This window comes from Heterodontus francisci, chromosome 1 (genome assembly GCF_036365525.1).
Source record: "Heterodontus francisci isolate sHetFra1 chromosome 1, sHetFra1.hap1, whole genome shotgun sequence".
NCBI lineage: Eukaryota > Metazoa > Chordata > Chondrichthyes > Heterodontiformes > Heterodontidae > Heterodontus > Heterodontus francisci.
The window spans coordinates 276648218-276671782 of NC_090371.1; the positions used below are offsets into that span (position 1 = coordinate 276648218).

The 23565-nt window shown below is 42.7% G+C and overlaps 1 protein-coding gene across 8 annotated transcripts in view; it reads left to right on the top strand.

The window, feature by feature from the left end:
- ccser1 (coiled-coil serine-rich protein 1) overlaps positions 1-23565 on the top strand; it is a 1304709-nt gene that overhangs the window by 61992 nt on the left and 1219152 nt on the right. Inside the window, exon 1 of one of the 8 annotated variants that reach the window (XM_068045899.1) lies at positions 19540-19782. The exons of the other annotated variants lie outside the window; for them this stretch is intronic. The gene's annotated coding sequence lies outside the window, so the exon portion shown is untranslated. Of the gene's footprint in view, positions 1-19539; positions 19783-23565 lie in introns of those variants that run through there. 8 annotated transcript variants of the gene reach the window in all.

Consider the following 23565-nt stretch of genomic DNA (forward strand, 5'->3'; position numbering starts at 1 on the left):
TCAACCACCCATTTATACTAATCCGACACTAATCCCATATTCCTACCAAACATCCCCACCTGTCCCTATATTTCCCTACCACCTACCTACACGAGTGACAATTAATAATGATCAATTTACCTATCAACCTGCAAGTCTTTTGGCTTGTGGGAGGAAACCGGAGCACCCGGAGAAAACCCACGCAGACACAGGGAGAACTTGCAAACTCCACACAGGCAGTACCTGGAATCGAACCCGGGTCCCTGGAGCTGTGAGGCTGCGGTGCTAACCACTGCGCCACTGTTACTGTCAGCTATTCCTTGCTGCTCCACAGGGTGCGCCGTTTAAGTCCCTGCAGATGGAAATCAAATACAAATCACTGCACTGACAAGAACTTCCCCTTTTACATTTAATATCGCTGAAAAATCGCTGGAGCTTGTGCTCCAGAACTAGCTGCACCTTCAGCCAAGCTGTTCCAGTACAGCTACAACACTGGCATCCACCTGGCATTGTGGAAAATTGCCCAGGTATGGCCTGTCCACAAAAAGCAGGTCAAATCCAACTCAGCCAATTATCGCCCCGTCAGTCTACTCTTGATTATCAGCAAAGTGATGGAAGGGGTCGTTGACAGCGCTGTCAAGTGACACCTGCTCAGCAATAACCTGCTCACTGGCGCTCAGTTTGAGTTCCACCAGGGCCACTCAGCTCTTGACCTCATTACAGCCTTGGTCCAAACAGTGACAAAAGAGCTGAACACCAGAAGTGAGAGTGACTGCCCTTGACATCACGGCTGCATTGTACCGAGTGGAATGAAGAAGCTCTAGCAAAACAGGAGTCGATGGGAATTGGGGAAAATCTCTCCACTGGTTGGTGTCATACCTAGCACAAAGGACGATGGTTGTGGAATTTGGAAGTCAATCATCTCAGTCCCAGGACATCATGGCAGGAGTTGTCGTAGTAGCATCCTAGACCCAGCCATCTTCAGCTGCTTCATCAATGACCTTTCCTCCATCAAAAGTTCAGAAGTGGGGATGTTCGCTGATGATTGCACAATGTTCATCACCATTTGCGACTCCTCAGAACTGAGCAGCCCATATCCAGATGCAGCAAGACCTGGACAATATTCAGGCTTGACCTGATGAGTGGCAAGTAACATTCGTGCCACACAAGTGCCAGGCAATGACTATCTCAAACAAGAGAGATTCCAACCATCTCCTCTTGACATTAAATGGCATTACCATTGCTAAACCCCCAACTATCAACATCCTGGTGGGGGGTCACCATTGACAAGAAACAGAACTGGAACAGCCACATAAATACTGTGACTACAAGAGCTGGTCAGAGGTTAGGAATTCTGTGGCAAGAAAGATTGGACAGGCTAGAATTTAGAAGAGTAAGAGGCGACTTGATTGAAACATATAAGATCCTGAGGGGTCTTGACAGGGTGGATTTGGAAAGGATGTTTCCCCTTGTGGGAGAATCTCGAACTAGGGGTCACTGTTTATAAATAAGGAGTCGCCTATTTAAGACCGAGATGGGGAGAAATATTTTCTGAGGGTTGTGAGACTTTGGAATTCTCTTCCTCAAAAGGCGGTGGAAGCAGAGTCTTTGAATCTTTTTAAGGCAGAGGTAGATAGATTCTTGATAAGCGAGGGGGTGAAAGGTTATTGGGGGTAGGTCGAACTGTGGAGTAATCAGTTCAGCCATGAACTTATTGAATGGCAGAGCAGGCTTGAGGGGTTGAGTGGCCTACTCCTGTTCCTAATCCGTATGTTCGTATGTAACTCACCACCTGTCTCCCAACACCTGTCCACTATCTACAAAGCACAAGTCAGGAGTGTGATGGAATACTCTCCACTTGCCTGAATGGGTGCAGCTCCAACAACACTCAAGAAGCTCGACGCCATCCAGGACAAAGCAGTCGACTTGATTGGCACCCCATCCACAAACTTCAACGTTCACTCCCACCGATGGAGAGTGGCAGCAGCGTGTACCATCTACAAGATGCACTGCAGCAACTCATCAAGGCTCCTTTGACAGCACCTTCCAAACCCGTGATCTCTGCCACCTAGAAGGACAAGAGCAGCTGATGCATGGGAACAGCCCCATCTGCAAGTTCCCCTCCAAGCCACACACCATCCTGACTTGGAACTATATTGCTGTTCCATTATTGTTGTTGGGTCAGAATCCTGGAACTCCCTTCCGAACAGCACAACTGCAGTGGTTCAAGAAGTCAGCTCACCATTACCTTCTCCAGGGCAATTAAGGATAGGTAATAAATGCTGGCTTTGCCAGCGATGCTTTCATCCCATGAACGAATAAAAAGAAAACCCCCAAAAATTATACAAAATAAAAACAAAGTGCTGGAAATACTCAGCAGGTCTGGCAGCAGCATCTGTGGAGCGAGAAAGAGAGTTAATTTTTTTTTTAGATTAGATTAGAGATACAGCACTGAATGTTTCAGGTCTGTGACTTTTCATCAGAGCCAAAAAAGTATGCCTTGTTAAGATGTTTTTAATGATGTACTAAGTCATAACAGCTGCTGGAGTACCTCTTTGGTCCTTGAAAACTAATTTTATATTTGTGTAATGCCAAATATTTCCATTATGATAATTCCAACATTTTTAATTTAAAAAATTATATTTCAGCTTCGAATTTGTATGCCCCAACCTTTATTTCACTCTGAGGAAATTTGCTTTTTTTTAAAAATCCCACTTGATTGCTTGTTTTTCTTCTCCGTATGGCAAATGCCTTGGGACATTTTCCACAATTCCAGGAACTTCCTTTTTCATCACTCACAGAGGGCTACCTTGTACTTTCCGGCATGCTTTCACAAGATGCCCTGTAATTACACACATTTACAAAGTGTACATTTGTGTGGATTTTCAACTTTGAGCTAAATGTGAACATGTTAGCATCAATTCATCGAACACATTCCAGGAAAAAGTCCATGCAATCACTATCAACTTTCTGTGCAAAATCGCTGAAGAAAAACTTTACAAGTACATGATACAGTATTGATTCTGGCACCTGCCATTCCAACCAAACCTCTACTCTTACTCTCTTCTTGCACAATCTTGGAATAAAATTGAACTCTCCTGCTGGCTCCCATTGAAAATGTTCATTGTTTTTTGTTAGTAATTCATCCGCAAAGGAAATGAGAACAGAAAAAGGTCAAGCAATTGTTCATGAGTAACTCCACATCCTTGACTTCAATATCAAAGCCCCACCTATCCCTGACAAGTTTCTTCATACTAAATTTCTTGTCCGTTATAAAGTAAGAATTAAAAATAATTGAAGAGAATTGTACAGAAATGATGGGTGGCAAGGTCTTCAGCACAAAGTTACAAGCTAATTGATTAGTTGAGATCCTGAGTTTAGTGATACAACAAATTGCATTTATAGTGTGCCTTTCACACAGTAACACATCCCAAGACACTTTTTACAGGAGTGTAAATCAGACAAAGTTTGACACCGAGTCAGTGAAGATGACATTAGGACAGGTGATCAAATGCTTGGTTAAAGAAGTAGGTTTATAAATTGTCATAAAGGAGAGGACAAAAGCGGAGAGATTTAGGGAGGGAACTCCAGAGTTTATGGCTTAGCCTGCAAAAGGCATTGTTGCGCCAATGATTGGGAGAAGGAAGTGGTGGAAGTACGAGAGGCCAGCTTCAGAGGAACACAGAGATCTAGGAGGGTTATAAGATGGATGTGAGGCCACAGAATGGTGTGCAAAATAGAAGATATCGTAATGGTGTAGTGGTGGATACTTCAGAGGTTGGGGGAGGAGATCAGGGGTTGGGAATGGAGCTGATGCACGTTGAGTGGAGAGCAGAGGACGATTTATTCTGCCTTGAAGCATGCTAATCTTGAACTGTGGGTGCAAATGCTGATGCAGTGTGGCCAAAGTTAGTTCTGGGAATGAACAATTTCTAATGCCACCCACCTTGAGTAACTCCACATCCTTGACTTCAATATCAAAGCCCCACCTATCCCTGAAAAGTTTCTTCATACTGCATTTCCTGTCAGTTACAAAGAATTAAAAATAATTGAAGAGAATTGTACAAAAATTGTACAAAAGACAAGGTCAAGGTGATCTTCACTGAGAGAGTGGCTTGAATGTGGAACGTGTGACCACAAGGATTGATTGAGGCAAATAGCACAGATGCATTTAAGAGGAAGCTCGATACATACATGAGGGATGTGCTGATTGGGTTAGAAGTAGTATGGTGGGAGGAGTCTTGTGTTGGGCTGAAGGGCCTGATTCTGTGCTGTAAATTCGATGTAATTCTACATAATCAAAATACAGCACAAGAAATACAGGGAATATTTTTTTAAAATCTAGTTTAGTGATAAATTGGAAGTGAATAGCTGGACAATATTGCAATCCATTTATATGGAGTACAGTTAATTACTTTGTAAATTACCATCTAAAGGAAGGTCCCACACTTTTTTTTTTCCTATTGCTAATTGTTTTTTTCCTTTCCTACCTGGGATACAGTTCTGTGGTCGACTGACTGTTATGCTGGTGTCCATCATTTAAAAAAAAATGCATCTAGACTACTAGGTGGATGACACAGGATTGCAGGTAGAATTGCATCTCTGATTTATCTGAGCCCCTTCCTTACTGGCTCTTCTGTTCCAGCATTCTATACATCTTTTGATATTGGTACCTAACACACTCAGCCACTTGTACCTACCTTTTCACTTTTGATGGTTAGAAATCTGTTACTCGCATATCTTTTGAGCAACTATCCCTTTGCCTCCCTTTCTAAAGCTCAACGACCAAGTACCTGGTTCCAGTGCAGGTTAATGAAAGGGTGAAATGGAGAAACTCACGCACATTTTGGGAGATAACCTTGAATCAAGCCAGTCACGCAAGCAAGCCTGAAGCAATCTCGCATTTAGACGCCAAGATGCAGACAAAGCAAAAGGGAGGACTGGGCACCAAAAGACTTGAAGGATATGCATTCTACATGGTCATTCGAAAGGGTTTAAATTGCTGTCTTGACTGCTTGATCTTGTATCATTTGACCTCTTGAGTGTGTTTCAGTCTTGTGTTACTTATCCAGCCGTCATTTACTCTTCTCACTGGCTGTCGAATCCAGTTGCAGTTTATCTTGGATCTCACTAAGTTTGTATTAATTATGCCATTTTCATTAACCCTGCAGTGCAAATGTCATTCTGTCTCAGCAACAAGCATATTATTGACAGTAATACTAACACTGTTGGTGCTGCTGCCATGACAACAGAGCTAAACTGAATAAAATGAACACTTAAAATAAATTAATGTTCTCAATAGCAATAGATCATAAGGAATGATTCCAAGGCTGCAATTTAATCCTAGGATTCAGAGATAAAATGCTTTAAACTGCTTGAGATCTGTTGTTATGGTTTCTGATGCCATCTTAACCTCGTGATGCGGTTACTATCCTTTAACATTTTTCCTTATTGTCCACTGTTCTTCTTTATGTGATCAGATACCTGATTTGAGTAATCTTGCTGGAAAGCAATTTAACTTTGAATTACCAAAGTTGGATTTCCCAACTCAATTGAGGCAAATGAATGACTAATTGTCTCGTTAATTGGTGAGGCCAGACATGAGCACAAAAACATTGCAATCTTAATGTGCATGGGATTATAGGTTCAATTCCTGTTACAGATTCTGTTGGTCATCATCTGAAGGGTACTGAGCATAGTTTATGGTCACATCTAGTATCTATTGGAACTCTTTGAAGCTGTAAGTAAATTAGTAAAGAAGGATGATCCAAAGAACTTAATTTCCTTGGATTTTCAAATATTTCATGAGAGTTTTTTTAATGAGATGAAGGTGCTTGAATTGATCACACACTTATTGTGCTTGATTGAAAATTGGTTAGTGAATTGGTCAAAATTGGTTGTGAATGGAGAAGGGTGTGTCAGAAATAGAGGTCTACTGGGATCTGTCCATGGTTGTCTGTGCACCTAAGTGAGATCACAAGAATGTTTTTAGTAACATTATAAAATTTGTTGTTGACCTCAAACCATGTGCCACGTTTGAGGAAACTCTTCATTGCTTATTAATAATGCCACATGTTGAATATTTGTGTCATTGTACCTGCCGTTTAAAGACTTTGTACTGGAGAGAGTTCAGAGATTCTCCGAATTCAAGCTCGAAGTTACAATGAAGTTGTTGCTGAAACCGATTTTCGATGAGGGGCATGATCCTGGTTTTCAGAATACTGACTAGCATAGATAATATAAATGTAAACAGGACATTTAACAGATTGTGATAATTAGGGTTGACGCTTTGTACTTGATAAAAAGATGAGTCAGAACTTGGAGGTTTGTTGGGGATGGGCCAGTGCATGCTTTGGGAAGAGAGCTTTTTCCAAGACTGTCTGGCCAGTTCTCTTCCTGTTTAATTCAGTCATTTTTGTGTTTAGAAACCTTGGATTACCTAGAAATTTCAATTAAGCAACAGAATGGGAAGCTTTTTAATTAGCGCTTTAGAAAATGATTCAATAATATTACTTTGAATAGTCATTGTGTCTATTGTTTGGCTTCAGCATTCAACTTGATTCAGAGGTTACATTTATTTCAATCTTCTCCTTTTTGTTACTGCAACATTTTACACTTCCAAACTTGTTTCACAGCTTTTGGTTACTGAGCTCCAGGATGTCACTGCAGGAGTTCCTCAGGGTCCAACCATCTTCAGCTGCTTCATTAATGATCTTCCTTCAATCATAAGGTCAGAAGTGGGGATGTTCACTTATGATGGCACAATGTTCAGCACCATTAGCGATTCCTCAGATACTGAAGCAGTCCGTGTAGAAATGTAGCAAGACCTGGACAATATCCAGGCTTGGCCTGATAAGTGACAAGTAATATTTGCACCACACAAGTGCCAGGCAATGACCATCTCCCACAAGAGAGAATCCAACCATCTCCCCTTAACATTCAATGGCATTACCATCGCTGAATCCCCCACTATCAACATCCTAGGGGCTACCATTGACCAGAAACTGAACTGGAGTAGCCATATAAATACCGTGGCTACAAGAGCAGGTCAGAGGCTTGGAATCCTGCAGCGAGTAAGTCACCTCCTGACTCCCCAAAGCCCGTCCACCATCTACAAGGCACAAGTCAGGAGTGTGATGGAATACTCTCCACTTGCCTGGATGGGTGCAGCTCCAACAACACTCGAAGCTCGACACCATCCAGAACAAAGCAGCCCGCTTGATTGGCACACCATCCACAAACATTCACTCCCTCCATCACCGATGCACAGTGGCAGCAGTGTGTACCATCTACAAGATGCACTGCAGCAACACACTAAGGCTCCTTAGACAGCACCTTCCAAACCCGCGACCTCTACCACCTCGAAGGACAAGAGCAGCAAATGCATGGGAACACCAACTTCCCGTTCAAGTCACACACCATCCTGACTTGGAACTATATCGTTGTTGCTGGGTCAAAATCCTGGCACTCCCTTCCTAACAGCATTGTGGGTGTACCTACCTCACATGGGCTGCAGTGGGTCAAGAAGGCAGCTCACCACCACCTTCTCAAGGGTAATTAGGGATGGGCAATAAATGCTGGCCTGGCCAGTGACGCCCACATCCCATGAATGAATTAAAAAAAAAACATTCACGTAGCTTTTATTTAGTACCCAGCCTTTTATGTTAGTTGCTACAAATCTTGGTATCATTCTCCTGGCTCCCAGTTATACTGCATGGTATTTGAACTTGTCCTCTGTTTAGATTTTGTGGGGTGAAGTGCCTTTAACATAATTATAAGTTGTTGTTGAGAGTTATTCGTTCTTGGGATGTGAGCATTTATTGCCCATCCCTAATTCCCTTCAGAAGTTGGTGGTGAGCTGCCTTCTTGAACTGCTATAGTCCATGTGGTGTAGGTGCACCCACAGTGGTGTTAGGGAGGGAATTCCAGGTTTTTGATCCAGCAACAGTGATGGAGTGGTGATGTAGTTCCAATTGAGGATGGTGTGTGGCTTGGAGGGGAACTTGCAGGTGGTAGTGTTCCCTTGCATCTGCTGTCCTAGTCCTTCTAGTTGGTAGAGCTTCAGAGTTTGGAAGGTGCTATTGAAGGAGCCTTGCTGAATTACTCCAGTGCATCTTGTAGATGGGACATGCTGTTGCCTTCATGGGCCAATGGTGGAGGGAGTGAATGTTGAAGTTGGTGGATGGAATGCCAGTCAAGTGGGCTGCTTTGTCCTGGATGGTGGTGAGCTTCCTGAGTGTTGTTAGAGCTGTACTCATCCAGGAAATGTAGAATATTCTATCACACGCCTGGCATATGCCTTGTGGAAGTCTAAAGGCTTTGGGGAGTCAGGAAATGGGTTACTCGCTGCAGAATTCCCAGTCTCTGACCTGCTGTTGTAGCCACTATATTTATATGGCTGGTCCAGTTAAGTTTCTGTTCAATGGTAAATGCCCCCTCCCCCACCCCCAGGATATTTATGGTGGGGATTTCAGTGGTGGTAATGCCATTGAATGTCAAGGGGAGATGGTTAGACTCTCTCTTGTTGGAGATGGTTATTCCCTGCCACTTGGAAGGCACAAATGTTATTTGCCACTTATCAATCCAAGCCTAAATGTTATCCAGGTCTTGCTGCATGCAGGCACAAACCTTTTCATTATCTGAGGAGTTATGAATGGTACTGAACACTGTGCAATCATCTGACCTTATCATCTGAAGGAAGGTCAGTGATGAAGCAGCTGAAGATGGTTGGGCCTAGGACACTACTCTGAGGATCTCCAGCAGCAATGTCCTGGGGCTGAGATGATTGGCCTCCAGCAACCGCAACCATCTTCCTTTGTGCTAGGTATGACTCCCACCAGTCCAGAGATTTCCCCCTATTTCTCATTGACTTTCATTTTTGCCAAGGCTGCTTGATGCAACATTCTGTCAAATGTTGCTTTGATGTCAAGAGCAGTCATTCCATCCTCACCTTTGGAATTCAGTGCTTTTATCCATGTTTGGACGAAGCTGTAATGAGATCTGGAGCCAAGTGGCCCGGGTAGAACCCAAATTAAGGATCAGTGAGCAAGTTTTTAGTCTTGTTGGGCAAGGGAATCAAAGGTTATCGAGGGTCAATGGGGGTGTGGAATTTGAAATGCAAACAGATCAGCTATGATCTTGTTGAATGATGGAGCAGGCTCGAGGGGCCGAATGGCCTGCTTCTGCTCCTAATTCATATGGCTGTATGTTATTGCTGTTTAAGTGGCGTTTGATAGCATTGTTGATGACACCTTCCATCACTTTGCTGATGATTGAGAGGAGACTGGGGTCGTAATTGGCCAGATTGGATTTGTCTTGCTGTATGTCGACAGGGCATACCGGGACAATTTTCCATACTGTCAGATAGATACCGGTATTGTAGCTGTACTTGAATAGCTTGGCGAGGGGCGCGGCTAGTTCTGAAGCACAAATCTTCAGTACGACTGCCGGGATGTTGTCAGGGCCCAAAGCCTTTGCTGTATCCAATGCCTTAAGTTGTTTATTGATATCACGTGGAGTGAATCAAATTATTTGAATGGCTTTGATAACTGACTAGCAGAGTTGGATTAATTTCCTTTCCAGGACCCGATGCTAGCAGCACTACCTGTTTATTTCAGATGTTCTTATGTCACTGAACTGCTTTTAGGTTGACCACAATGTGTTTATCTCCAAGTAGCTCCTTGGGTTATCTCACTCTAGCCTCTGTGTTTGTGTCTGTCCTAAAACAGCTGCTCCAAATGTTTTGCCTTGAAGCTTGTAACTTTTAGCTGCTCCAAACTTTAGGTGGTGTTGAATTTTACTGAGGTATTATAGTGGTTTAGTAACTGGAGAATAGTTCCTAATGATTTGGCATTAATGTTCTGCTGTAAACCCCATGATAATGGATGAAAAAATGTTGAAAAGAGAGTAACATTTCTGGAATGTCAAACTTGCTGCTAAGCTTAAAAAATGTTGAAAAAATGGACATCTGGTTGAAAGTGGGATGGGTGATAACAGAGCAAAGTGGACAGGTGATCACAGAATAAGAGATATAGGAGTATAAAATTAATAAGCTGCAAACAAGACCGGTGATTAGAATATTTTCCCCGTGGAGTAGCAGGTGTGTGAACAGAGTCTCAGCAGAAAATAGTATTGGTGTGTCAATCAAACTGGAAGAAAATCTGATAATAATGGGTTTGAAAGTAATAAAGATAGGGTGATAAGCCACTCCTAGATGATCAAATACCATATTCACATGACATATGTTGCACTGCTGAGAAGGTGGGAATGGTCTCTGTGGAACACAGCCGACCACAGTTAAATAATCCAGGCTCCAGAGTTAAATTGGTGTCTCGCTAGATTACCTGTGGGGATATTGAAATTATTCACAGTTTATCATTTTAGAAGCACATATGTGAATATTCATCTCCATCAGAGGGCTTGATATATGGAGTACAGCCCATGATGGTGTAAATAATATCTGAACTGTGGATGGAGGAACCTCAGTGAGCTCAGTGACCTTTTTCTCAGCAAAAGAAAAATCAATTTTAGCTGCTTTGATATTGGCGAGGCATTTATGCCATCAGTTCCCGACATTTGCATGTTGTGCAGATCCAACAATCTTAGTGTAAACACGGCATATTCACCAAGGCCTGCATCATGCCAACATAGGAACAGGAGTAGGCCATTCAGCCCCTCAAGCATAGACTCTACCGTTCAATTCGATCATGGCTGTTTTGCATCTCAATTCCATTTACCTGCCTTTAATTTGTGTCAATTAATAGCCTATAATGCCTGACAGAGATCTATCAATCTCAAACTTCAAAGACCCAGTATCCACTTCCTTTTGGGGGCAGGAGTTCCAGATTTCTACTACCTCCTTGTGTGTGTGTAAGAAATGCTTTGTGATTAGACCTGAATGGTCTAATTTTAAGATTTTGCCTGCTTGTCCTGAATTCTCCCAAGAGGAGAAATAGTGTCTCTCTCTCTCTCTCTCTCTCTCTTTCTCTCTTTCTCTCTTTCTCTCTTTCTCTCTTTCTCTCTTTCTCTCACTCTCACTCTCCTATCAAATTTCTTTCATTTTGAATACCTTAACCATCGAGACTTGAGCGAATGCAACCTGTCCTCATAATTTAACCCTTTAATCCCAGTGTCTAGGAAGATTATACGTTGGCTCCTCATCTTCACTATTTTGCACCTACTGGTGTGCTCCTAGCTTGTGCAGGGGCTTGGCAGAAATGGTGATGGGAGCACAGGATATGGATCCTTTCAGGGACACTGTCTGCTGCAGCAGTCTGCTCTCCCATACCAAAGAAAAGAGAAGAATGTGTTAAGGTGCTGTCTGAAATGAGCAACTATTGAACAGTACATGCATTGAATAATACTCTCTGAAGTTTTGTGTGTGACAGTAGGATCACGTTACCTGACATAAACATAATGACATCAATTTTGGGGGTGGCACCTGCTTCACTCAATAGTCTGCCAGTCTGTGATTGTTTTGTTTCACAGGGCAAAGGACTTGACTGGTTTGTGTGCCTACTTGCTCAAGTCTGATCCTGTGAATTATCTTGTCCTTGAAGCAGAAATATTGTACCAAAACATTGTAAGCAGGGGGGGGATGATGCACCTCTGGATGCTAGAACTTGTATGATGAAGTCACTTTAGGACTTGTTAGCATTGAACACAGGTCACCATAAGCACTTGTTACTGTAAGATGACTGTGCATCTTAAGTCTTACTTGGACAGCTTCTATTATGCCAAGACTGAAACTGAGTACTGCTTAGTATATTACAGCAGGAAAGGATGAAAGAGTTAAAAAGAAAGTTCTTGCATTTTTATATATATTCACAATGTCCTGAAGTGCTTTTTGAAGTGTGACCACTTTGTACTGTAGGAAATGTTGGCCAGGGCACTCTTTGTTAAAATGTCATAGGATCGTTTACATTCAGCTGAGAGTGGAGACTGGGTTTAATGTCCTCATCTGAAAGATGGCACTTCTGACAGTACAGCACTCTCAATACTGCACAGAAGTTATATATCAGCCTGGATTTTGATGGTATAGAGAATTTGTGATCGCAATGTATTGCCTTAATTGAATAGATTTCTTCAATTCGTCTTGATTATACTTCAGTGCCCTGTGAGCACAGAGGTTAGTATTGATCCTTTCTTCAATTTGCCCCCTTGCTTGTCTGCATCTGGCACTTTGGTGGAGAAGGCTTACCTATTTATTCCAGAGTGTCCCTTCTCTTCCTCACTCCTTCAAACAAGGCTTCCATGGTCTCATTCCAGATTCGGTCTTTGCTCTGCTTGGATTGCTGCACTGACAGCTCGCCTTTGCACCCTGTGCTGTTTCAGAGGTTTAAATACCTCATCAAGCACCAAACAAGTACTCCTCAGCATGAATGAATGAATGTGCCTCCTGTTTGGATAGACTGCTGTGCAGACTGTAAGGCTCACCTTTTAGTACACCTACTGAGATGAGTAAAACCAGCTATTGAGCAGTGTTCTTTGTAACCCCGCACAAAACCATAACACTCATTTAATCCTTGATTAGTGTGTCGATAGCGATTCCCAGGCTACAGCATCCACTTCGATACACAGTGGCTGGCTGTTTCACCTATGTGCACTATTCCTGTAATACTCTTAACTGTAAACCACTGTTACAAGAGAAACTTAACAGTTCAGTTTTTGGACTGAAGAGGTCGTTGGTTGCGTTTATCAATCAATTTGAGTGAGGATTTTCATCCACTTTCTGACCCAAATGCCTTGATAGATATCTTAGATGACTTGTCCCAAGTAATATATGGTGCTTTCAGAACAGTGGCTAGATTTTTCCATTTAATGTGGTATGAAGAAGGACATGCTAACAAGTTGAAGTTATGATTTGTTAGTAAGACATGGCTGGGGAAACCCAGCTTTGCAATTCTGCACCAGTAAACAAAGGTTCTGTTTGTAATGAGTTCTTTATGCAACATAATGAGATGTGTGGAATCCAGTTTGGTGAAGATCTCAGATTTATTAACACATAAACTAGTAAATACAATATGGAGCAAACTATTCACAGAACCTTCATCTGGATGTTACAGTTGCAGAGTGACTATAGCTTGTAATCACATGACGACATCCTGGTACTTAGCTCATTAGCATACTGTGCACTGAAAGGGACATCACTCTCTCAAAGCAATCATACAACATCCCCTTTCTTCCCAAAGATAAGTCTCATATGCTACAAGTAAATAAACACTGAAAATTAGATATCATCAAAATTAATTACACAGGAAAAGAGATTATAAAATTTACAAGTATGAGGACAGGGATGATGAAACTTGCGAGTGCAGAGGTGTAAAAGTTCATATATCGTTTCAATGTTATGACAACTCTTACTTGGGGAATTTACATCTCATCTGTTGCTGTTCTTTCTGAAGTTTCTCCCTTTTCTGCATTCAGTTTCTTTTGCTCTGCTTTCAGCCCGCTAACGTACTCTGTTACTTTTATCAAGATGACCACTTTTGAGGCCTTGTCATTCTTGGAAAGTTCTGACACCTCATCTCCAAGAGTCAACAGACAATACTTCAACTCATTCCTCCTCTGCCTCTTCAGGACATTGCGTGTCCTTCACCTCTCCACCTCCTCTGTGTCTGAAGGCCTGGGACTCAAGGGCGACGTCTCGCTGGGGGAGGAGTACTTGGCCTCATGGAGGTACCTGTCCATTCTGGCTCGTTTTGGTGCTGGCGGTTCTCTAGAGAGCAGAAGTGAAGGCACAGCATAGTTGTGCTGTTGCTGGATTTCCTGACAGCATCTTGTGATGTTGGTCAGAGTCTGTGAGTGGGTTCCAGTTCTTGGAGATTCCCTTTGGCAATGTTCCCCACTGCCAGCCTTTGCTTCTCAGTGGTTACAACGTCAGTCTCTCTTCTTCTGAGTCACTGGAGTGCAAAGAAACACTGCTTGTTGACAAAGAACTTTCACCATCTGAATTTGGATCTTCATTTTCTTGATGTGATGTCTCTGAGAAGGGATTGATGCTTTCCAAGTCTCCCATGGTGTCAAACCTATTGCAGGTTGTGGATTAACTCAATGCGGGTACCCTTGGTCTCTTCTGCTGTAATAGGTACCTTGGTGATCTCATGGATACTTATGATGTTCAGGTCCTTGCACACTGGTAGGCCTGCCACTGCTGGTCCACTTGTCTTCTTGCCGACTTGCCATACCTGCATTGCATTGTTAGTGTGCCACTGCAAGGGACGGGTGACTCATTTGCAACTTTGCAATTGTCGGCTGTGTCATTGATTTCCAACGACTCTGGTACTCCTTCAGGATTCGGACTGGTAGGATATTTGCACTAGCTTCCGTGTCAATCTTTATCCTGAGTGTGTGTTTCCCAACTTTCTTTGGGCACATGATGTTAATGGTAGCAATAGCTTCCAGTTGTTTGACTTCACCAACACAATGTGTCAGGTTCACAATGTGAAATGCCGGCTCGTCTTCTGGCTGAGAATTGCTCCACAGTGAGTCTAGTCTCAGGTCTGTTTCACTGTGGACCTCGTGTATCGGCTTGCATTTATGCAGGTTTCAGGCGTTTTCCTTGCTGCTGTTGCTCTGTTGCTGTGACTGTTGTCTGTTTGTTTGTTTGTGTCCTACTGTGGCTTCTGGCTGCGTCTTTGGAGACAGAGTTCTTGCATAGGCGGGCCCAGTGTTCTTATGCATCGCACACCTTGCACAAATCTTAAAAGGCAGGACAACTTCACTGTGAGTGGGACAAGCCACACTTACCACACTTGCTTTCTCTTTTCGACCTGGTTAGTGTGCCGATACTGTCGGCTGCACCTAGTGCTTGCAGATGCCGTTGTCCAGCTGCAATGGCTTCATATTTCCTGCCATCTTCTAGCAGCCCATCAATGCTGTGACTTTTCTTTCTCCCCCAAGAGGTCTTTTTGAAATGTGTCAGTGGGTGTTGAGACCACCAGCTCCATTGGTCACAACGGCAGCTCAGTTTCTGAAAAATAGCATTTGTTGCCCTTACTGATAATCTGATCTATTGATTCCTGTGGCTGTTGCCTGTAGGACATCAATTCCAAGCAGTGTATTCTAAAATTCACTGTTAACCGGAGCTGATCTTCTAGCACTTTCCATATCTTTGCAGGGTCTTTCTGGTCCTCTTCAGATAAGCCAGAGGTATTGTTACTATGTAATCACTAATTTCCAACTGCTATCAATATTTTTACAGCCTGTTTCTCTAGTTCTACAGTTACTTGGTCTGTGAAGCATAACTGCTCCCTTTGTTTAAAAAAAAATAAACTTGGATAGGCTATCAGTGGGCTTTCAGTTCATGCTGGGAAATTTGGTATCCATTTTTCTTCTGTTCTTTTGCTTTCTGCTCTATATTTAACTTTGTTCAGCGTTGTGTGTGCCTCTAGCACTGTATTTATTATGGCTCTTCAGTTTGTGGTTTGAATTTGGTTTTGAAGCATGTTCTATTCACTCTGTGCAGTTTTCCCCTTTAAGAAATTCTCTTACTTTCCAGCCAAGAAGCTAGTTTAAATAACAAGTATTTGGCAGTGTTCTCTGTTTGTTTTGCTTTCAGCACCTAAGATTGCCAGTTTATACAGCTGTTCAATAGGCAGTTCAGTTGCTTTTTTTGCTAGAGTTTGTTAATGTTCTTCATGCTTGTGTGGTTTAATTTTTTTCAACCTTGGCTGCGTGAATAGAGATTGCATTGTTTGGAAGTTTCGCGCACTTTTTTTTGGATGCCTCCTGTAATGGCGCTGACCTCGATCATCCTGAAAAAGGAGTTGGGTGTTTTCCTTTTTTTTTTCACACTCCCATGGAACCTTTGAAAAAATATTTTTTAAGCACTTCAGAGCTGCTCCTTTATAATTGGGATCCCTTGACCATCGGCAGAATGACTCACCTGATCGCAGGAATTTATTTGTAACCTGTCGTTCTGTGCTCTGTCGTCTATAGCTGGAGGTAGGTCCATTCTTCTTTCCACTGTTTGGGCCAGTATTTCCTTTAAAATTTTCTCTCTTTTGACTGCAGGGAGGGTCGGTTTCACAGCAGTTTTACTTGTGGTTGTCAAACTTGGGTTTGTCTTTTCACCACAGCTGCCACCATGTAATGAGTTTTTTATGTTGTCTCACGCAACATAATGAGATGCGTGGAGTCCAGTTTATTGAAGATCTCTAACAGGTTTATTAACAGCTAAATTAGTATGTACAGTACAAAGCAAACTATTTTTAAAAAAAAAGTTTGTCTGGGTGTTACAGTTGAAGAGTGACTATGGCTTGTTACATGACTATATCCTGGTACTTAGCTCATTAGCATACTGAATTCTGAAAGGGACATCACTCTCAAAGCAATCATACAACACTGTTCAGAATCTCTGCTCAATTCTCAACTATCCCGAAAGGCTTTGCTCCTTCTTGGTTAAACAAAGAGTTTACACCAAAAAAGTCTGTTCTTAAAAAATATAGAAAATGTTTTAAAATGAAAGGTACAACTCTAAAGTGGGTGCAGGAGCAGAGGGACCTGAGTGTATATGTGCGTAAGTCATTCTTGGCAGGACAGGTTGAGAGAGCAGTTAATAAAGCATACAGTATCCTCGGCTTTATTAATAGGGGCATAGAGTACAAGAGCAAGGAGATTATGTTGAACTTGTAAAAGACACTAGTTTGGCCTCAGCTGGAGTATTGCGTCCAGTTCTGGGTGCCGCACTTTAGGAAAGATGTGAAAGCATTGGAGAGAATGCAGAAAAGATTCAGGTGAATGGATCCAGGGATGAGGAACTTCAGTTATGAAGATAGATTGGAAAAGTTGGGACTGTTTTCCTTGGAGAAGAGAAGGCTGAGAGATGATTTGGTAGAGTTGTTCAATATCGTGAGGGGTCTGGGCAGATTAGATAGGGAGAAACTATTCCCACTCGTCAAAGGATCGAGAACGAGAGGGTGCAGATTTAAAGTAATTGGTAAAAGAAGCAAGAGTGACATGAGGAAAAACTTTTTCACGCAGCAAGTGTTTAAGGTCTGGAATGCACTGTCTGTGAGTGTGGTGGAGGCAGGTTCAATTAAGGCATTCAAAAGGTAATTCGGCTGTTCTCTGAAAGGAAGAATGTGCAGGGTTACTGCAAGAAGGCAGGGGAATGGCGTTAGGTGAATTGTTCATTCAGAAAGCCAGCGCAGACACGATGGGCCGAATGTCGTCCTCCTATGCTGTGACGATTCTGTGTTTAAAAAGATATTATTTTGTGTAGCATGCTTGGGAAGAATGGATCACTTTGGACCTATGGTTCTCAAAGCTCTCCATCACTGAGGTTTTCCTCACTTTGTGTCTGGGTCCATTGTAAAGAATGATTATTTGTCTCCCATTGTCATTGTATCCTGGGACTACCAGGTTGTAGAAGGTGAAGGAGATAGACCTTGGTCTTTTTTCATCTAGAAATTCCTAATTTCCTATCATACCTGCGACAAGGAGAGGTTTTACGACAAGTAAAATTTTAATTCTGAGCAGCAAGCTTCTCAGCTCAGGAGAAAGGACATGCAACAGGACTGCATGAAAAAGAAATCCCTCACTCAAATTTAATCTGTAATATTGTGAATTTGTAGCCAGTCAGCAGAGATCTGAAGTCCATAGAACTGAGGAACATTGAATGGCCTACAAGGCGTTAGAGATTGCTATAGATATGGTTAGTAGAGGGAGGATTAAGAGTGGGGTAACTAAGGATAGTTTCCCATTGCTCTTTGGCTGCCTGTTCCTGCAGCACCAGTCAACATAAACCTCCGGATCATTTTGGACTGGCAGAGAGGCAGACCAATTTTTCATGAGCCTTGGATCTAATGGTGGCCAATATATCTGCTGCTTTTGGTGGCAACAGCTCATTCTAGTGATGTTGAGACCTTCTGCATTATCATGAGGTCTTCAGGCAGAAGCTTTGCTGTTAGTTTGGCAGCAATGTCAAGATGCACATTCACTACTATGCATGCATGCTGATCGAAGTGTCACGGGCTCTTGAGCCTCCCGACATACACTTAAATGCAGGAGGAGAGCTGAGCAATGAGCTGCAAGGGGACAAACAGCTGTAAAACTAGCAATCTGTTGAAGGTACCAGACCAAGTCAAGTCCAGTGGTGTTTTTCAATGTCTCTCAAACTCCTAGACTTTGGGTGATAAACTCGATAGAGGCAGCTTGTGTTGGCCCTTTCTTTTCCCATTGAGAATATAAATGCATGCATGAATGTCCCTCCCCATCCCACCAAGTCCAGCTATACAAAGCTGTGGTTAGACCACAGCTGGAACCGTGAACAGTTCTGGGCACAACACCTTAGAAAGGATATATTGGCCTTGGAAGGAGTGTAGTGTAGATTTACTAGAATGATAACTGGACTCCTGAGCATTCTTTACTGAGGTGCTACATTTTGTCATCGTTGTTATATGTCTCAGATACATGGACAATAAATAAAGAGACTATTAATAAGCTGAATGCATTTGCGATGTGGACATATAGGAGGGCGTTCTGTATATCTTACACAGACAGAAAGTCTTATGAGGAAGTACTGGAAATGTGGAGAAAAGAGGAAATTAGTGCACAACATCTAAGAGCAAAAGATACAATACTTTGGTCACATCATTAGAGCAGAAGGTAAACAGAGACAGTTATCAGAAGGAAAGATCGATGGAAAATGTAGGAGAGGGAAGCAGAGAAGAAAATGGATGACAGATATAATGGACTGAATGCAGTTGATCTGTGCAGAATGTGTAAGGACAGCGCAGGACAGACTGAGATGGAGATCCACGACAGTCAACCTTTTGGGAAGAAAATGACACCAACGAGCGAACCTGGACTCCAAGGGTTAAATTTATGAGGAGAGTTTACACAAATTAGGGTTATATTCCCTGGAATTTATAAGGTTAACAGGTAATTTGATTGAAGCCTTCAAAATATTAAGGGAAACAGATAGGGTAGATAGAGAGAATCTATTTCTACTGGTTGAGAGTCCAGATTTAGGGGACATAATCTAAAAATTAGAGCCAGACCTTTTCAGGAGTGAAGTTAAGAAACACATCTACACACAAAGGATGGTAGAACTCTCTTCCACAAATGGCAGTTGATGCTGGATCATTTATAAAAAAACTGAGATTGGTAACTGATTAAAATTGATTAAAGTTTCATAAGCCTAATTTATCACTTCTGCAACCTGCGTAATACCCATTATTTTGTATTTTCATGTATCAATATTTTTACAATACCTCACTTGTTTCCAGATTTTGTGCGTTATACACACAAAGCCTATAATTAATAAAAAGATAATTCAGATTTCTGTTCATCTGCATCAGGTCAAGGGTGAAATGTTTGCTGCAAATTGTTTTTCTACAAATTGGTTTTCGACATAGAAACTGAAACGCTTTCTAAGGTTTTTTTTAAAAGAGCACTTTTCATTTTTTGGTCTAACTTTATTAAAGCAGCAAGAAGAAAAGCCCTTCAGGGAAGTTAACAAAATTGATCGGGGAAGTGAAACAACTTGTCTTTGGAACAGAGTATCTTTTTATTGCTGCAGAATAGCAGTGCGGGATTTCCCAGTAGTATCTTTTATATAGCAAATTAGAACCTGTTCTCTTCTCAGTTGAATGTGGAAAACAGAAGCTGGCTTGACCAGCTCGTATGCCACTGAATGGTTGGATAGTCAAGGGGGAGAAAGGAAGGAAATAACGAAACAACAACAATTGGGGGCAACGTGAACAGGAATTGCAGTTGACACTCAACATGCTCCATCAAGACCATTTAAAAATTGAACTTGGACAAAGATTTCCTCTGGCCACAAGTATCATCAACATTGTAAGCCTCGCAGGAAGATTACCTACATGTACTCTTGCTGTTTTTTTCAATGATGCCTTTGCAATTTAACAAGGCGATTAGATATATCTTTAAAAGTCTTTTAACACTTGGATAGGTGGATGAAGGGATATGGAAAAGGGCGAGTAAATGTGATGAGAACTGTTTGCTGGTGTGGAGATTAAAGGCTAACACAGACTGGGCTGAACGGCCCGTTATTTTCCTGTTGTAACACCTATGCGCTTCTTTATAGTGGGACTGTTGCTACTATCTTCATGATATCTGACCTCTTCTAATTCCGGCCTCTTGAGCATCCCTGATTTTAATTGCTTCACCATTGGTTGCTGTGCTTTTAGTTGCCTAGGCCTCAAGCTCTGGAATACCCTCCCTACACCTTGCTCCCTCTCCACCTTGCTTTCCTCTTTTTAAGACTCTCCTCTTTAACCAAGCTTTTTGTCATCTGACCCTAATATCTCCTTTTGTAGCTCAATGTCATATTTTGTTTATAATGCTCCTGTGAAGCACCATGGGATGCTTTATTATATTAAAGGTGCTATATAAATATAAGTTGGTGTTGAACACCTGTAAGCAAGCTGTAATCAGATTGGTTAAAAGTGCTGAACTTTAATCTCATGAAGCAATTCACTTGCTAAAGAAAATTAAGGTTTATTTGCAAGGCGAGCTAATTAGTCTACTTCGTGAAACAGCAACAAACAATATCAAATTATATTGTGACACAAGCACCAAAACTTAATTTACAAGCTCCCAAAGCCAAGAAGTAATCACTGGCATTTGACTTGTTTTGTACAATAGCTGATAAGGTTATCCTCGATATTTACATTGAGAAAGCATTAAATTATATAAATTATACAACTGGATTAGAGTAATAAGTTTAATCCATCCGTGATTGACGGGGTGAAAAGCTGGCATCAGCTGTGAGGGTCAGTTGCTAAATGTGAACAGATTTTGTTTTGCATTCAGGAATATTCATTTGAAATCACAAACTGACGCAAATTCACTTGATCGTGACTGTTTCCAGTATGATTGTGCGCTGGTTCAGTCAGATGTGTCTGTTAAAAGGAATGGCATGCACCTATGCCTTGCAATCTTCTAACCTGTTGGAATCTCAATTCTGAAAAAAGCCCATCAGCCCATTGGTGAGAGTTCACAGAATCATAGAATTGTTACAGCGCAGAAGGAGGCCATTCGGCCCATCGTGTCCGCACTGGCTCTCTGAAAGAGCAGTTCCCTCAGTCCCATTCCCCTGCCTTTTCCCCATAACCCTGCACAGAGTTGAAGAACACCTACCCATTATCACCGCTGTGGACTCGGTTCACTGTGTTGTAGGGTTGCCAAGTCTCCAGGAATTAAATACTAATCTGTTGGATGCTGCTTTTAGGAACTCTGGAGAAAAATTATCAGGGCACTAAAGTGTTTTATTAATTTTCTTTTGAACACTTGTTTATTAGTTGTAAACACTTGTTAGTGATGGGAAAATATGGCAACTTGTCTGCCATTCAAGAATCATTCAATTGGATAATGGAAACTCTGTTTACTTCAATTAGCATGGAAAGGTGATGTGCTGTGAGGACGGTGTGTTGGGCAGGAGGGTCATATGCTGATATCTCCAATAAAACGTCTAACCAGATTTGACAACTAAACTGTGCTGTAGGAAGACCAGAATTTGAGGGACAGATATGGTATCCGGTAGGGTTATTCAGATTATGAAACTTAATTGCATCGACAATCTTGAAGATCACTTCCTGAATCTGAGAGAGAAGTTGCAGTTTCCATACTTTCACTTCTCCAGATGGAGACTGTCCATTTGTGAGCAGCTCTTCTATGTTTGCTTTGGAATCTCTTCTGAAGATCTGCAGGTTGGATTTAATTTTGATGCAGTAGTTGTGTGCATGGTAGTGCTCTTGTTCGGCTATATCTCGTCTCTCCCTCTGTAGGAGTTAATCTTCAGTGCTTTGTTTGCTGTTTGCTTCTCGCGTGTGTCGACATGTTCTCCTTGGAGCAAAGGAGATTGAGGGAAGATTTCATTCCAGCATTCTCCCTCTACCTGGATCCCTCCCACTGGCCTCTTACCCGCTCTTGATCTCTTCATTGAAAACTGTCGGCGAGACATTGGTCATCTCAATTTCTCTGCCCCCCTCACTCACTCTAACCTGTCCCCCTCTGAACTTGAGGCACTCCGTTCTCTCAGGTCTAACCCCGACATGGTCATCAAACCTGCAGACAAGGGTGGTGCTGTTGTCGTATGGTGTACCGACCTCTACCTTGCAGAAGCTCGACGCCAATTCACGTACACTTCTTCCTACCTCCCTCTGGACCATGACCCCACCACCGAACATCAAGCCACCGTCCAAAGGACTGTCACTGACCTCATCTCCTCTGGAGATCTTCCCTCTACAGCTTCCAACCTCATAGTCCCACAACCCCAGACAGTCCGCTTCTACCTCCTTCCCAAAATCCACAAACGGGACTGTCCCAGCAGACCCATTGTGTCTGCCTGCTCCTGCCCCACTGAACTTATTTCTTCCTATCTTGACTCTATCTTTTCTCCGCTGGTCCAGTCTTTCCCCACCTACATCTGTGACTCTTCTGACGCCCTACGTCATTTTGACAATTTCCAGTTTCCTGGTCCCAACCGCCTCATCTTCACTATGGACGTCCAATCGCTCTACACCTCCATCCCCCACTAGGATGGTTTGAGGGCTCTCTGCTTCTTCCTGGAACAGAGGCCCAACCAGTCCCCATCCACCACCACCCTCCTCCACCTGGCTGAACTTGTTCTCACATTGAACAACTTCTCCTTCAACTCCACGCACTTCCTTCAAGTAAAAGGTGTTGCTATGGGTACCCGCATGGGTCCCAGTTATGCCTGTCTTTTTGTGGGATATGTCGAGCATTCTTTGTTCCAGTCCTACTCAGGCCCCCTCCACCAACTCTTTTTCCGGTACATCGATGACTGTATCGGTGCCGTTTCCTGCTCCCGCCCCGAACTGGAAAACTTTATCAACTTTGCTTCCAATTTCGACCCTTCTCTCACCTTTACATGGTCCATCTATTTATTTAGAGATACAGCACTGAAACAGGCCCTTCAGCCCACCGAGTCTGTGCCGACCATCAACCATCCATTTATACTAATCCTACACTAATCCCATATTCCTACCACATCCCCACCTCTATTCCCCTACCACCTACCTATATTAGGGGCAATTTATAATGGCCAATTCACCTATCAAACCTGCAAGTCTTTTGGCTGTGGGATGAAACCGGAGCACCCGGAGGAAACCCACGCAGACACAGGGAGAACTTGCGAACCCGGGTCGCTGGAGCTGTGAGGCTGCGGTGCTAACCACTGCGCCACTGTGCCACCCCTTGATTGCAGTTTAGTTTAGTTTAGAGATACAGCACTGAAGCAGGCCCTTCAGCCCACCGAGTCTGTGCCGACTATTAACCACCCATTTATACTAATCCTACACTAATCCCATATTCCTACCACATCCCCACCTCTATTCCCCTACCACCTACCTATATTAGGGGCAATTTATAATGGCCAATTCACCTATCAACCTGCAAGTCTTTTGGCTGTGGGATGAAACCGGAGCACCCGGAGGAAACCCACGCAGACACAGGGAGAACTTGCGAACCCGGGACGCTGGAGCTGTGAGGCTGCGGTGCTAACCACTGCGCCACTGTGCCACCCCTTGATTGCAGTTTAGTTTAGTTTAGAGATACAGCACTGAAGCAGGCCCTTCAGCCCACCGAGTCTGTGCC